The sequence below is a fragment of the Dermacentor albipictus genome, unplaced genomic scaffold (genome assembly GCF_038994185.2).
Source record: "Dermacentor albipictus isolate Rhodes 1998 colony unplaced genomic scaffold, USDA_Dalb.pri_finalv2 scaffold_12, whole genome shotgun sequence".
Classification (NCBI taxonomy): domain Eukaryota; kingdom Metazoa; phylum Arthropoda; class Arachnida; order Ixodida; family Ixodidae; genus Dermacentor; species Dermacentor albipictus.
In genome coordinates, this window is record NW_027225566.1 from 2,373,221 (window position 1) to 2,390,809 (window position 17,589).

General features: G+C 43.7%; 1 protein-coding gene across 1 annotated transcript in view; it reads left to right on the forward strand.

Moving 5' to 3' along the window:
• The first annotated feature begins 14,129 nt into the window (after positions 1–14,129).
• The window catches only part of LOC135921347 (uncharacterized), a 44,655-nt gene continuing 41,195 nt past the window's right edge, over positions 14,130–17,589 (forward strand). Inside the window, exon 1 of the mRNA XM_070528515.1 lies at positions 14,130–14,252. The gene's annotated coding sequence lies outside the window, so the exon portion shown is untranslated. The remainder of the gene's footprint in view (positions 14,253–17,589) is intronic.

Here is a 17,589-nt window from a genome sequence, read left to right on the forward strand (position 1 = left end):
CGCAATGCAATGCACGTCTTGAAATGGGCAGAAAGGCGCACTCGTATGACCTGTTGAAATACGGCCCCTTGAATGTTTGTGCTTTCTTGCTTGTCAAAGTTTGTCTGATTTTGGTGACGCGGGTACCTTCATTGCTTCTTAATCTATTCAGTCAAATGTAGTGAGTTACGACCGCCAGATAATTGTGTAGTTGTTTTCGTGCGACCGCGCTGGCCGATGGGCTTGGCATCCAACAATAGGATCAGCACTCTACACCTAAAGCTTTCGTCGGCTTTCAAAGAAAGTACGTTCTGTGCAGGGATGCGATTTCGACAACCGTACGGCTGGCCTTTTCCTGCATCGCTTTCCACGCTGAAAGCTCGAAACGCCCATCAAGTCGAATGGCAGGGCATTTGAATATATAGCTCCAAAGAAAGAACAAAACAAATTTCGTGCCTTCGAAAACAAAATGACGTCACTTTTGCTTTTAACGGACATGGCATCACATTATTTTTTCTTCCGCCGGAAGTGTTCCCACCACATACAGATGGCGCTAAGCCCCATGGACCGCCGATGGACCGCCAGGTTTTGAACGTATAGGCTCCTATGGAAGCTTCGCTACCAGGTACATTTACCTTGGCAACACAACGTGGCCCAGCTCACCGTCAACCGTCACACTGCGGCAGCGCCGCACTGCGGTTAACAATTGAATTTAGCCTCCAAGATCTGCATTTCCTTTTAAGGCGTGCATGTTGAAAAAGCACGGCCTTCGAGATTAAAAAAATATCGTAGCTGGAAGGAAGGCTAGTATTTAAACACAAATTGTTGAGTTTAAAGTGTCTTGGTGCGCTGCCTTGTTTTTTTAAAGTATATACAGAGATTTTAGGCGAACGTTTGCCGGCGGACACGAGCCAATCAGCGCGCACCATGTGCAGCTCCGTCTGCTTGAAATGGCGCACGGTGTGCGGGCAGCCGCGATAGCTGTGACACCCACCGATCAGAGATTCGGAATCGCCACACATATACACGCTTCTTATGGCGCCCAGTGGCGTGTTTTTGAGAATGTCAGGCCTTATTTTGAATAGGTGGAACCATATTTCCCGTAGCGTAAGGAATAAAGGCAACAAAATGTGGCGATTGCTGGCTTGCAGCGGCAGCGGAACTTCGGCCAAAGTGAAACGGGCGTACTGCTTGCATGCTCGCGTAATCAAAAACGACCATACCCCGCACAGAACTTTCATACTCAGCCAATTCACAATTATAAATTATTCAGTTGTATGCCCAAGCAAGCATTTACTGGATCCGCGCTGCCCTTCTACGCGTGCTAATATCGACACAGCAGTTACTCGTACTTGTGGTCAGCGCGAAAGCGACGAGAACAGCTACTAAATGGTTGTATAATCATATACGCTCACTAGCAAAGCGGCAGATTGGCCGCGGAGGCGTCCGCCTCTTTTGCGGTTCATATAGCGCAAGCCATCGAACACTGCGCGTCGTGCCACCGCGTCTCCAGCCGCCGCGCAATTGTTATTTGTCGTGAGGGATTATTCGCTGCATGAGGCTTTGATGTGCGTATGTACTGTTGATGACGCGTGGTGATCAATACGGCCAAGATAGACAGGGAGGGGGAGGCAGGTGCACACCCCCCCCTTTTTTTTTTACTGTGATACGCCAGTAGTTAAAGTTAATACATCTTTCAGGTAGACGATCTATCTGTAGCATGTGTAAAAAAATAATCACTGAGCACACTCTATGTTACCTGGATGTGCACTCGAGGGAGTACACAGCCAGGTAACATGGAGTGCTCACACAGGTAACATAGTGCTTATATATATATATATATATATATATATATATATATATATATATATATATATATATATATATATATATATGGATATATATATATATATACACATATGTATATAAGCCAGATATAAATTAAGTAGATTATTTCCCAAACTGGAGGCGAAGCGGAGCATCTGAAAGACGCCTGCTCTGAGAACCGTCTTAAACACACAATCAACTATATTTGATAGCCTAGCTGGCGCAAAATTTTAATGAAATTCTTGCATATTAGGGTAAATACTGCAGATTTCTGCATATGACTTGCTGCTGGAGAATAGCAGGTTGAAAAAATAAGAAATATTTTATATATTAAGAGAACGCATGGGATGAATCATTATATACACTATGCTATTTCATGGCATGCTCGATTTTCCGCACAATATAGCCACAATTAGTGCCGGTCGGCATGTCTAGTGCGAGGGATTGAAGCAGTGCCTTTTCCTTGAATCTGCCAGTGACTAACATACAGTGCAGATAGATCTAACTGTACTATTCGCAAAAGATGCTTACTGCGCACATTCTGTTATCTACATGTGCCCTTAAGTGCACATGTAGGTAACACATAAAGAGTGCATGCACAATATATAGAATAATGCTCTATGCTACCTACGTGTGCACTGAAGTGCACACCTAGGTAACATCCCGCCGTAAACACAAAGGGCACATACTACAATAATTATAATAAGGGTTGTTTTCTTGGGGCAAAGGAAAGGATAAGTCAAGATTTAGTACTTACAATGACTCTGCAGAGTGTATCAACGGCTGTCACAAAGTACAGATGTATCTGCCTGTATTATATGTACAGACAGTTGTTATGTGCACTCTATGTCACCTACATGTGCACTCAAGTGTACACTCACGTAACACATAGTACACACCCAGTTAACATCCTGCCGTAAACATAAAGGACACATCCTAGAGGCATAATAAAGGTCACTTCCTCGAGGTATACGTTAGGATGAGTAAACATGTGGTACACACAAAGTTGGCGTCCCGGAGGTCACAAAAAGGACAGGGAATCATAAAGGTCACATAGGGCACAAGAAGGAAACATTAGGGCAATGACCATTTTCATAGGGGTAAGCACTCCCCCTCACGTTGGGCATCGCGATCATGAAAAAAAGGGGGTGCTTAGAATCGAGTAAATACGGTACATGGGTGTTTTCGCATTTCGCCCCCATCGAAATGCGGCCGCCATGGCCGGGATTCGATCCCGTGACCTCGTGCTCAGCAGCCCAACACCATAGCCAATGAGCAACCATGGCGGGTAGGCCAATTGTTAGGCTACTGCCTATATGCGTGTGGTCGGATGCATGCTATTATGATGGTAATCAGATCAAGCTTAGGTCGCAGCTTCGTGTAACAATCCAAACATTTACGCTTCTTGGTCGTATTATTTAGCATTAGTAATGGGGAGCGTCTGTAGATCTTTGTTGACTGCTGAATTTGTGTCACGCGCCCGCCCTCATTGATTAACCGTGTCGCTTGAGCATCGTCTGCGTCTGAGTTTGCGTAACCACGATTGTGAGAGCGATGGTAAAACGGCGTACGGATTGAAATAACTAAACATTTTTCGGCATTTATATTGCGACCGCAGCACTTGTTGCACGTGATGGTTGGCCAGCGGTGCTGCTAAATTTACCCACCCATTTCTGTCAAACAATGCCAGACATGCTCGTTTCTGGGAATAACGAAACTGTTGGGCGACTTGTGAACTGCTGCTTATTTGCATGTTATCAGATGCATGCTAGTATGATAGTGAGGTCAAGCTTATGTCTATACTGTCTGTTACAATCGAAACGTTTACGGTAATTTAAATTAGATTATTGATCATTCCCACCCTGTCATTATTTTATTAATGGGCAACGTTTGTATTTGTTGACTGTTAGTTAAATTTCTGTCACGTGACTCCGCTAGTTAATCGTGTCGCTGAAGCTTCGTCTGCTGTTTTAGTTTCCTTTGCGTAACCCTTCGATTGCGAGATCAATCGTAAAACGGCGTACGGTTGGAATAACTAACCATTTGTGAGCATTTGTACCCCGATCGCAGCACTTGTTGCACGTGATGGTTGGCCAGCCAAGCTGCTGAATTCTCATGTTATACTATTGCTCGTTCGAAAGAATGCCGTACACTTGCGTTCCTGGAAATAACGAAACTTTTGGGCGATTGTGAAAATGCTGTTCTTTACACGCTCTCGGGTGCATTCTACTGTGATAGTTAGGTCAAGCTTGCGTCTCAGCTGTTTGTAATGATCGAGACGTTTATGCTTTTCATTAGAATATTGCCCCTGCGCAAGTTGTCGTATTTTTAGCCATGGCATTCCCGGCCACGGCACCCGCATATCGATCGAGGCGAAATGCGAAAACACCCGGGTACTTAGAGTTTGGTACAAGTTAAGAACCCCAGGTAGTCCAAATTATTCCGGAGTCCCCCACTATGATGACTCCAGAGCAGACCTCACGTTCCCTGAGAATATACAATCCATAAGGTGGCTAAATACACAGGAAGACATGGGGAGCGACCACTCCATAATGGAAATCCAGCTCAATGGAGGCCCCGACAAACGCGCGGGTAATCAACTCAAATTACCTGATTGGGTGAAATTAAGGAAAATAAGGGAAGAGAGGAACATAGAAACCATTACAGACATTGGCCAGTAGACAGCCAACCTAAAGGAAGACATCTCCAAATTAACGCAGCTGATCCTGCAAGAGGCTCAGCTAGAAGCGATAGACAGCAGGCTCTCGCACATGTGGGAGGCCAAACAAGGGCTGCAGAAACGATCGAAAACGCAGAAACATAACAAGAGATTAAGCGAGAAGATAGCCTTGCTAAACAAAGAAATAGAACAATATGCACAACAGCTCCAAAGACGACAGTGGGAGGACCTATGCACAGAGATGGATAAGCAACTTAGAACGAGCAAGACGTGGAGGTTACTCAAATATCTCCTTAACCCCGAGGAAACAAAAACGGTGCACAGGCAAAACATGCACAAGATCATATACGAGTATCAAGAAACAGAACAAAAGTTTTGAAAGAGGTCGAACTCAAATACATATCACAGGCATCGCCGTGTATTCACCCCGAATACTAGGGGGAACAGCATTCTGACCTCTATGAAGAGTTTAGCGAAGCAGAAATAACAATAGTCCTGCACAAACTCAACACCAATTCGGCACTTGGCCCAGACGCCCTTACAAACAAGACACTCAGAAACCTAGAGGACGCGTCCATTGGCAAACTAACAGAATACATCAATGAGTGGTGGAAACAAGGAAAGATACCGCAGCAGCGGAAGACGGCACAAGTCATCCTAATACCAAAGCCTCGCAAACAACTACAACTCGGGACCCATATCTTTAACTTCCTGCGTGGGCAAACTAATGAACCATGCCTTCATCGCGTGGCTCACCAACTACATAGAAGACAATGAATTACTCCAAAACACGATGATAGGGTTCTGAAGAAACCTGTCTACACAAGGCACCATGCTGCAACTGAAGCTTCAAGTAATAGACGAACCTGGGAGACTGATTCGAACCATACTCGGGCTATATCTCAAGAAGGCATTCGACAATGTGGCACACCAAACCATATTGCACCAAATCAGCAACCTTGGCTTGGGCGAGCGGACGTACAACTATACACGAAACTTCTTAATGGATAGAGAAGCACGCTAGGAAATCTGACGCCAGAGAAAGTGCCTATTGGCAGTGCAGGCACACCGCAGAGATCGGTTATATCGCCTATGCTCTTTAACATGGCTCTGATTGATCTTCCTAGCAAATTACGCAGAATCGAAGGACTTCACCATGCAGTCTATGAAGATGACATCACGCTATGGATAGACGATGGTAGTGATGGATCGATTTAACAAAGACTACAAACAGCTCTTGAAACAGTCGAAAAATACCTAGAAGGCACTGGTATAACATGCTCGGCCGAAAAATCTGAGCTGTTGCTGTGCAGACTAACGCTAACGGGGAGACCTCCCAAGAACAATACACAAACCTACAAAGACATACAACTCATGACCCAAGATGAACAACCCATACCCAAAGTCGAGAAGATAAGGGTGTTGCGAATGATCATAGAAGCCAAGGGCACCAAGGGAGAAACTATTCGCAAAATCGAAGCCAAAGTTTCTCAGACGATGCGATTGATCAAGAGAATCACCAACAGGCACGAGGGAATGAAAGAACCAAGCGTCATGAGAATCATCCAAGCGTTCGTCAAAAGTCAGATCAGGTATGTGGCGGCATACCGCAGATGGGGCGCCGCAGAAAAGAAGACGCTAGACGGCCTGATTAGAAAGATATATAAACAAGCGATTGGAGTCATGCTAAGCACGAGCACGGTGAAACTCCTAGAGCTGGGACTGCAGAACGTGCTAGAGGAGCTAATAGAAGCTCAACGTATAACGCAATACGAACTCCTCTCCAAGACGACGGCGGGCAGACACATCCTATATAAATTAGGGATCCGCTACAATACACAACACGGAGACAAACGGGGCATACCCAAGGAAATAAGAGCCAAACTCACGGTACCTCCCTTACCCAAGAATGTGCATCCTGTGCACCCCGAGGGCAGGAGAAAAAGCAGGACAAAGAACATGGCGAAGAACTACGGAAGGAACAAGGACGCGGCACGATACAAACACAAACGCAGTTTTGTCGCAGCAGTGCTTAACCGCAACAAACAATGCTGCACAAGCTTCACTATAAACACGACACGCATCGAAACGGTGGAGGAAGCGGATATAGCGTTAGCTATAGCACAAACCAACGCATATTATGTAATCGGCGATTCCCAGACGGCAATACGCAACTTCGAGAACGTCCGGATCTCACCTGAGGCGCTAAACATACTCAGAAAAGGCAAACCAGCAAGGGAAGACAGATGCGTCCAAATCCTATATATACCAGCCCACACCACCGATTCAACGGGAGAAGACAACCCTAACGCGGCGGCACACAACGTACCTCGAGGACTGACTTTCCGAGCTGCGACGAACGTAGGCCCCTCGACAGGGCTGTCCGAAGTATGGGAAAGGGAAGACTGAATGATCAGGTTCAGCGACATCACCAACCATTACAAGATGCAAAGATTCGCTTATCCACCATCCCATCCCCAACTCACTAGCAATTACAAACTAAATGATACAAGAGCCCGATACTACTCCACGCTATTTATCCAGACATATACACAACAGATAGATGCAAAGTGTGTGGCACCAGAGCCACGCTAGAACACATGCTATGGGAATGCCAAGAACTAATACAGCGCAATGCGAGAGAAGCCTCCATCGACAGCCTCCGCGCGCGATGTCAAGCCGCGCTGCTCAGCTCGAACCTGGAAGACCAACTCTGGGCAGTCCAGCGGGCCAAGGAAGCCGCTGAGAGGCAACAACTCTCGGTCGTAACCTCAGCGGGCGCCCCAGCCCACGAACTCGCCGGGCGCGAATCGTTCTATTTCGAAATAAAGTTTTCGCACTCACTCCACCACTATGGGTTGCCTGATAATCAAATCGTGGTTTTGGCAGATAAAGCCCAATAATTTACTTTTAGTAAGGGATACCGTTTGTCTCCGTTGACTGTTAATTAAATTTTTTCAGAAGATTTAGGGCGTCGCTTAAGCTTCGTCTACTTATTGAGTTTTTTTGCGTTACCGCGATTGCAAGAGCAATCGTAACAACGTAGAAGCACCGAATAACGGAACTATATTGTAGGCATTTGGATAACAATGACAGCACCTCTCATACAGAGCGCTTGACCAACCATTCTGCTTCAGTTTTCTTTGCTCTCGCAATTGCTATCATTCGGGTCAGCGTGTGTGCTGTCGCATGTGCGCTACGCGCTTGCATCCCCATATTTTCATTGTATTCTTAGTGAAGCTATATAGACGACAGTCGCCTGATTTTTGTTGTTGTAATATTGCGATGGACGAAATTCGAATGATGCGGACGTGCGCCATGCTGGGTTGTGGCTTCACAAGCGCTGTTCCCGCGCAGCTCTAATGCCGAAGGTCGCGTAAACTTGGCTCTGGAAACACATTGTACCTGCAAGCAGCAAGAAGCGACCGCTTGTCGCTGCTGCCTTGCTTCATCACCCCAGCATTCCTACAGCGAGCTTACCATCAGTGAGATGTGTTCATGTTTGGCATTGCGCAAGACAACAAGTTTGTTAATTTAACAAAGAAGCAAAGGTTTACTCTAATCTACACTGGCGATGACACCTACAGCGGCTTAATTTTTGCTGTCTTGTAATTTGCTGTCGCAATCACTGCTTCGCTTTTCGTGCGAAACTGCGACGTTTTTTTACTGTTATAAGCTCGTTTAACAAAGCTATGCTGACGTAGAGACTAGGATAATTCCTTTCATCTTTGCACCGAGTTGAAATTATTACTTCTTTTCTGATGACTAGCTCAGCAAGTTTGTATGAAGCCACAAGGAAGCAAAGTTGCTGTAAAACTAACAGATCCCTGTTAAAAGGGCCGGTTGTTAACATGCGCATTGTGGATAATAATTGTCATACATATTTCCAAGAAGTTTTTGTTTCATACTTTACAGCCGCGCTATGTTCCTGCAATCAGCCTGGTCTCACTTTGTGTCGAACATCGTTTTTCATTGATGAACAGCACAGAAACAAACTCATAGAAATCTGCTAACTTTCATAGTACCGCTGATCTTAACAGTGCATTTTCGTGTTTGGAACCACTAGAACTAATCCTGCAGGATGACTAGTAGAGTGTGTAGAATACCCGTGATCTCTTCTGTTTTGCATCAGCAACCATGGATGAAAGGCTGCATTCAGAGAGTGGTAATTTCCTTGTGGGCCAACGTACCTCTATGCTCTGGGTTAAGTTTTGTCTCTGTGAGTGTTGAAGCAAATCTACAGAAGTGCCTCACTAAATTTCTTAGTACATGTGAACTTGAATGCGACTCTTTGCGACCGCTGAAGCCAGCCTGCAGCAACAAGCTTTCGTAAAATGTTTAGTCGCCTAGATACCTGCAATCTTTTCGGAAGTATTTGTATCTGTTGCCTTGGGAGAACAGCCACGCTCTGCCTCTGGTAACTTCCATGGATGCTGTCAGATACCCGTGAATTTTTAGGATGAACTTGCGTTTGCGTATGGTCGCTGAAGAAAGCCCACAGACATCCTCCGGTAACGTTTTGTACGGGCGAACTCATACAACGCATTGTTGTGTCTATGACCGCTGAAATGAGCATGCTGCAAGCCTTTAGTTAATTTTGTAGTCGCCAAGGTACGTGTGGCGGCTTCAGCAATATTTGGCTGCGACCACGGAAAGGTCGCATTACGCTTCTGTTTACTTGCTTAGAGGCCTTCGAGCCTATGAACACTTACGTTGAATTGGTGTCGGTGACGACTCAAGTACAGCAAGTATCTTTGTGCCTGCGACCGCTGAAGTGGGTCAGCCCGCCGTAGGCCTCCTACTTACTTTCTTTGTACATCCACCCGTGCACAGAGCTTTTGAAGTTATTGTACTGGCCGAGCTGCACCTGCAAAATATTAGCTCAACTGAAATGGTCTAGCCACTACACGAAAGTGTGAATGTTTGGTCTGGTGTCCTTTACCAGAATTTGTTATGATGCTCTATAAATGGATGATCATACAGCAGCTGTTTCTGTCTGTATATAAGCACTGAACTAGTCTCAAGTAATTTCGGTAATTCCTAAGGTAGTTGTGACGTCTTTAGCATAACTTATGCAACAACTACATATGGCCTCGAGAAAGGCTTTGGTAACTACAGTGACCAACGTATCTGAACTGTTCAGCAAATTTTGCATTCTCTGCCTGCTACCACGGAAGTGAGCCCACAGCAAGCCTCCTGATTAGTTCCGTAGTTGCTCCACTGCGAATCCTTAAATTTTCTAGCTACCCAAAGTGCATTTGTAAATAGTTTAATTCACGTACATTTTTACTAACCATGTTGCGTCATAAATAAATCCTAATAGCTGAGCTTGGATGGTGAAACTATTTATTTTTATTTGTTTGCATTGATGCGCTTTGCTGAAAACTGCTGAGTGCATTTGAGAGTTGAACTTGTGGTCTTCCTGCAACTGCTATATTGAAATAAATGTTGTATTTTTAATGTGACTGTCAAATCATTCTGCAACCTGCAGAACTTTGTTCCGTAGCTCTGTTCATGTTGGCACAAAAAGTGTAGATTGCATGTCTATATATTTTCATTTAACGCACTTTTATCAAGTTGTACGTAACGTATTAGCTTACCGTAGCAGCGAATTATGCGCACGATGCTCAGCTGCAATGCAGCCTTCTTTAGCATGCTTTGAAACGCGGTGGTTTGTATTTCTTGCCTGTTTCCTGGTATTCCAACAAATTGTTTTGTCGCCTTACTGGACCGCTGGGGTGGATCTTCAAAAGCCTTGCAGTTCCTTTTCATTATTGCTTCACAGGCCAACAAACGAGGCCAAGCTTTATTAATGAAATGTAAGCTGCAGCAGGCCTGCTGCACTGCTAGGGCACATTATGAGGTACATCCCTATTATGTTAATTTATAATCAATATGCGCGTCCTATGGATATCCTAAATCCACAACCAAATGTCCCATAAACGATTGGTAACACAACCAAATGTCCTTTAGACGATTGGTAGCACAAACTGTCCCATAAGCGCACTACATCCTCACAAAAATGTCTTTTGACGTACTCGGGATTATGCAAAAAGAATAAGCCATATTCAAACATTTCTTGGACGTCCCAATATCCTATTATGATGTTCGTGGAATGTTTCTATGAACGTCACTTCGCGTGCATGGGCCGATCCTATGGACATCCAGTAAAGATCCACAGGCTTCCTATGTCCTAGGGACGTTCGCATGTCCCGTTCCGGATCTCCGCTGGACATCTGCAGCACGTTGGTGGTCCTACGGGACACTCATCGTGATGCAGTTGTCCTCATGTTGCAGTTGTCACGCTGTCGTCGTTATACCAACATCACCATTTAAGAATGGTCATATGGTTGTAATCATCTCGTTGTCGTCATACCACCGTTGTCATTGCCATCGACGTCAATGCTTGTCCAATTCCATATTTCTTACCCAGATAGCCAGATACATCCATTAGATGTGCATAATATGGTACACCTGGGAGATTCATTAGATATGCAGATTTGTCCAGAAAACGTTGCATGGATGTACTATGAATCATCGCAAATGCACCCAGAAAACGTAAGTGGTACGTTGTGGGGATGTCAGGGCTGGATATATGCAACATATGATAGACGTCCAAAACATCCACAAGACATCAATTGTACTACATATGGCTGTATATGCAACATTTAATATATATTCACTGGATTTGCCTAGCACTAATTTTGGCTATTTGTTTTATTCATCATGCATGCATACACTGGGCTTTTTCAATTTATTGCACCCCAAACTGCTCGAGACGCTACTACAGCCAGTAATTATTGGTGTACGCAGCTTCTCAGGCAGTCCAGAACTGTTTGGGACAACAAATCAAAGTGCAACTGTTACTAAGCGAAGAAAAACTTTGTTGTCACCACCAGCATTTTTATTGTGCAACTTCTTACTGGTATCAACCGCTCGACAAGTACGTAATTTTTTACACAATATTTGCAGTGAAATACAATAGCAGACTGCAGCTGTCTCACGAAAATAAAGTGAACAGGAAAAATAGAACATAATGCCATCTCTTGGTTTCTGAAAGGCACAATGAGCACTTTACGCACGAACCAATACAAGAATACCACATATGCATAGCAGCTAAGCATAAACATACTAAAGGATAAATAAAATGAGCCAAAAAAGCAACGCTTGCACAAGAACACTTCTCACAGTACAGTGTCAGTTGCGTCTCTCAAGTAAAATAAAACACAAATGGCCCATCAGACTTGATTCTCATGAACAAAAACAAAATTCACATATGGAAACATTAAAGCACTATTCGACTACCCTTGTATTCAGCAAAAGAAAAAAAATAGAAACAATGTAGTGAAACATAAAGGAGAGCAACCGCTGAAGGCCCAAAACAGCAATATACTTTAAGAAAAACAATCTAAAAAAAAACACCAATACTATAGTGCAATTATAAATTGTGTAAGAGAAACAGGTAACCCCTGCAGCAAAAAGGTGCTAAATTGGCTTCTCGATGAAGGAGAAAAATTCGGAACACAGCTGCTGCATAAAAAAATAGTTGTAACATATTATTCTGACTTTTTAGAAATGAAGACTGTTATAACGAGGAAGTCATTTTCTTCTAATAAGTAAGCATGCAATGTAAGTACAAAAATGGTATGCTCTATAAATTATTCGAGTAGAATAACTGTACCATATATCCATGCGAGTGAGACTACAGCCAATTCGTGTGTAGATTCATGGATCATAAAGAATGTCAATGTACTTGCACTTAGTGGTTACCTGGTACTACAGCACACTTGGCATGAACTAGACAACCCAATGCAGGGATATCAGGCCACACCATGCTGCTGAGAGTGCTGAGCCACTTGTAGCAGTATCAAATCAGCCCTTTCCTTTTAAACCGTCTCAGTGCTTTCCGTACACTCAGCCTGACATCACGTAACAGGATTCTAGATTTGTCACATTTTGGAAAACATACCGCACTACTTAAAATGCAGTCAGGTGCCACGAAAGGCCAAGGCATAGATTCAGCTGATGCTGGAGAAGAGCCACTACATCTCTGTATCGTTATCTGGCTGGCGTTCATACACTGGGCTCAACATAGCAGCAGTGGTTAATTGCATTGGCCTTCGCAGCAGTACCACGAAGGAAACATGGGGCAGTGAGTGCTCATCTTAAGGTTGCCACTTCAAAGGGAACATTACTTTTGGGCGCTGAAGATAGTGATGTTCAGCTTTGTAGTCATTACCATGACTACAAGTTAGACCGCTACCAGTTTCAAAAGAGGAAAAAAAGTTGTCAGCTCTCTTAAGGCACCCGGTACGATGCTATGTGGGGCTGCAGGGTGAATCGTACTTGGAAGATAACTCTCTTGCTAGCTCGGTTGAGCAACCTAAACCTGAAAAAGAGGACAGAATCTTTACAACTATGCAAACACATAGTTTATTCTTACCCCGCATTTCGATATTCACACTTACTTGAAGCCCATACTTGACTTAGTCACTATAACGCCAGATGCGAACGTGCCCAAGACACTCACTGTCTCTCCTTGGGCGCGCTCGCTTTATCTCGATGGCTTTATCTCGACCATAATGGCTTTATCTCGACCAAATGAATGATGGGCTTCAAGCAAAGGCACATTTCTGAATGCGTGGGTGAGACATACAAGGTAGCTTAAGACGCCTAAACAAACCCGTTTTCAGCTTCTCTAAATGCAATGATTAGGTTAAAATCCCAAAGTATAAATCCACACCTATAGCACATTTATCATGGAGGCAGATATAAGGCATCTGCTTAAATAGTACCACTGACAATAAAATTTGTCTTTGCAAGCAGTAGAGCACAGCAAAGCTTTATATAATGTGCAAAAAGATCGACTGTTCAAGAACACGTGGAAGTACATGGCTTGTGCCTACAAATGATACAAGCACGTAATACTGCACACCGGAACTATGTAAACGTACAGTGGAGCAACAAAGCGTGCAAGCTATGACGTAGCTCTACGGACATCACTTATTACAAAAGACCTCCAAGGCAACACATGAACGGTGACTACCTCACAACATCGAGCACCGCTATCGAACACGTGTGCCAGAACCACCGAAACCATCGCGCCGTTGTGCACAAAACCTGCGGACCGCGAGAAGCACGTAAAGTACAAGAAAGACTAGGACGAGTATGAGAAGATGAACCGAAACACGGGACAAAAGGAGACAAACAAGACCGTCGCTTCTCTATGGATATTTGTTTCGGGTTGCACTTCAGCTGTTTAAACTAGTCTTAGCTATGCACCAATTGGACTAGTCTTATACTGTTAAAAAAACCCGTAAAATTACAGGAACATTTACGCGACCGCAGCCGCGCGAACGCCGTAGTTGCCGCGTCCTGTAACGGGCTTCAACGGCTATGAATGCGTTTCACAACGGAATCTTATTTGGGGGCATGATAAGTAGTTATGTGTATGGCAACTAATGTGGTAAGTACCGTTATCGTCTGCGATTGCAAGAAGGCTCATCCTATATCCGTTTCGGTAATGCAGCATTAAAGCTTCCATAGAACTCACTTCTTGCTCGGAACTTGCGCGACCACGCCCGACGACACCACGGCGCGGAAGAATACCGCCAGTCGCACGCAGGCCCAATTGCTGTCGTGGTTTCGGATTTGCGAGACGGAGCGGTTGTGTCCCGGCGGCAACTTTCATTTAGAGCGTTTTTCGCTGCTGTAAGGTGCAACCAGCGGTGTGGACTGTACGGCTCCTCTGTCAAAGGATTGCACGGTAAGTTTGAATGAACTTGAAAACTTTGTTGTGTCGAAAAGCTGTTCATCTGCGAATCACCTGACGCCCGTGCGCCTGCCTTTCTATAGGTTAAGTTTTCTAGGCCTCATGCGAGTGCTTTTGTGACGTTCAATCGTAGACATACTTTCTGGGCATGCAACTGAACGGCTTACCTTGCGCTATCCCCTGAAAATTAAAATGTGTCGCCGAATCGCCGGCCAGTGCTGCTCAGTACGTGCTATAACCCGCGATGGTTTTAGCCACGCGCTTGCGCGTATTAGCTCGTACTGAACGCGATATTATGTAGTTGAGGTGCCTGTAGCCCTGTGCGGGGGTGATGTAGCCCTGTGCGGGCACGTGAAGTAGGAGTGGATGTCTGTGAATTAATTTTGTACTTCTCTGAGTAAAGGTGAATGTGCATTGTGAGCATGATAGGAACATGAAACTTGTCTTTAATTAAGAAAAACACAGAAATATATATACTACAATATAATTTTCTGAAAACTGAGAAAACTGACATAGTTTCCTTCATTGCACCCTGCTATTTGCAGGTATAACTGTACCCTGTGCTTTGAACTAACCTGATGGGAAATAATTTAAATATGCACTCTTATGGAACATTTTGTGTGAAGCATGTGCATTGAAGTGCTATAAAGCCTTTCACGTGTTACTTTGGGTGTTTGCTTTCATAGTGCTCGAGTAGGTACATAGTTGAAGGAAAAAAACAAGTAAAAAAACACAAAGGACAAGAGGGGAGGTTCACCCCACAACGACTCGACTATCAACTGAGCTTTATTAGAAACGGCGTAGTCCCAATCCCAAGATTGTGAACATAATGGACATGGGTGGCATAGCATGTAAGAATATTTTTAGTATGCACGTTTATGATGTTGCAGAAGACTAAAAATAGAGTAAAAATGTTAGTTGTACTATTGCACTAGGTTGCAGTCTGGCAAACAGCACAGTGGTTGCAACACAAAAGTCAAAAGGGAAACCCTGTGTTGAACCTCTCCCCCACCCTTCTATATGTTTCCCCAATAATTATGCTCTGTTACCAAATTATGAGCTGCGAGGCAATTGAAAGCGTGGCATGATAATGCAATGCTGCTGCTAGGTGATAGCAAGTCATGGGGATCTCGAGAGTTTTGTGCCTTACTCGACAGATGTATGTTAAGAAATTAATTCATTAGAGATAATATGAAAACAGGATTGATCAGTCAAACTTGATATTTTAAGCCGTAGATATATACAAGAAATTAACAAGGATATATCTGTTTGTAGGACATTGATCTGAACAATTAAGCATAACTAAAGGCTTCCACATTTAAAGCCCTCAAATCAATTTCCCCCTTTTTCTTGCTACAAAGAAACTTTCAACCCTGGATGCAGCAGTTATGTCGTACAAACTAGATGTAGTTTGCCTGCAAGGTTTGAAGGTGGCCTTCGTCTCAATCTCGTCTACATAGAATAGTGACAAGCCTAGCCTGATTTTTCAAGCCAATAAACACCAGGTTTAGTCCGTTAACATTTTTTGTGTAGCCAGCCACTAAACAGCAAAATGGTCCTGCTTGTTGATGTGCGCAAAACCTAAAAAAAGATTATTCCACATTTATACATTACATTAGATAATTGTTTTTCCCCTTACAGACGTGCACCATGCATTTCACACAATTACAAGAATTGGAGTTCAGTTGCAGCGGCAAATTTTGCTGGTATTTTCCTTCTATAGAAAGCTTCATATGCCAGAGCACATTTGAGTTGCACCAGAAACGCTGGCTATGCATTGAAATTCCTCGAATGTACATCTGTTTGGGCACTGGCCCTATGCATGAAAGAGTGAGATTGTGCTTAATACACCCTGCAAAGTGTTGTATCATCATCACTGTGGTTTGAAATCAAACACCACCTGACAAGTTGTCTGCCTTCGCACATTCAGCGGAATACATATGTATAGCTGCACATGAAATCCTGCTGTGACGAAAAGATTTCAACGCAGAAATGAAACTTGCATGTGTAAAGAATTGCATGTATAGTTTTAAGGGGACACGCTTAACTAATTAATCACGGATGACTTGCACTGATTAACCTGATTCAATTCTAGTAATGAATAAAGCGTTAGCCATTAATATGATAGAGTATCAATAAATCACCTAGCCCACATAGTCAGCAGGCCCAAGCAGGCTTCTCATTGCGATCCAGAATTATTGTGGGGCTGTTCCTTTTCTAATTTCCTAATTCTTTGACGACATATTTTTGGGGGAGGACAAGCTCCCAGTGATATTGGTAGAATGAAATAAGCCATCCTGGTTTGTCAAACAAGTGTTTAGCTTGAAGTAGGGCTTAACTTTTTGTTGCAAAGGTAAAATATATATGTTGCTGTTTGGTTACAAGCATGAACCCACGTTTTCAACCAACAAGGACGCAGCACCACCATTGCTCATGTAGAGTACCGACAAGGGGCTAACAATATTACATATGTGCAATCCTTTCAATAGTATTGCCTTAACCATCATGAAACAGGAATACTAGGGAAAACAGCTGCTTGCCGCCATGCTAAAGTGACATCCAGTGCAACAATTTATTTAATTGAGTTTGAAACTTCGTGCTGCGCTGACTTCATGGTGAGCTGGCTGATTGAAAATTCGACGCCCAAGTGACGTCATTTAACAAAATGAAAGGCAATGCACACTTATTGCAGCTATAGGGATTGGAGTAGTATGCCTACTAAGCAAAATAGCTTTTACAGCGAAGCTATATATTGCTAGGCAAAACTAAAATCTGTTCGTCCGATGGGCGCAGAAACTATCATCAGCAATAGCTTTAGTACCGTTGTCTTCTTCCAGAGCTGGCACAACTCAGCGCAACTGCACAAACACACTCGTTGTTGTTCTAAGTGGCCGTGGCACATACCCACAGTGGAGGATTGGCCAAGAATCGGGTGGTTTAATTAGGTGCATAAAAATAATAATGATAACAAGGGAGTTAACAATTTGAGCGTGTGAGTTTAAAAGTAAACGTTTTGTTTGGCGAAAAAAGAAAATAATCAGATGAAAACCGGGTATAAAATAATAATAATAATAGAAAAAAATTTAAAGAAAGCTATGGTTGGAAGGGAGAATGATCAATCTAACATAGCAATCGATTGGTTTCGATGAGGTAATTTTGCATCGCCAAGCAAACATTTCTGTGGCTGAACTCAACAATGGAGGCTCCAAAAGATAGGATCACAGGCACTGATAAAGTTAGACCAATAGAGCGAAGCGGGATATCGAGTAGTCGTTTTCTTATAATAGAAAAAGGTCTGCAAGACAACAAGAAATGGTCGATTGTCTCCGCT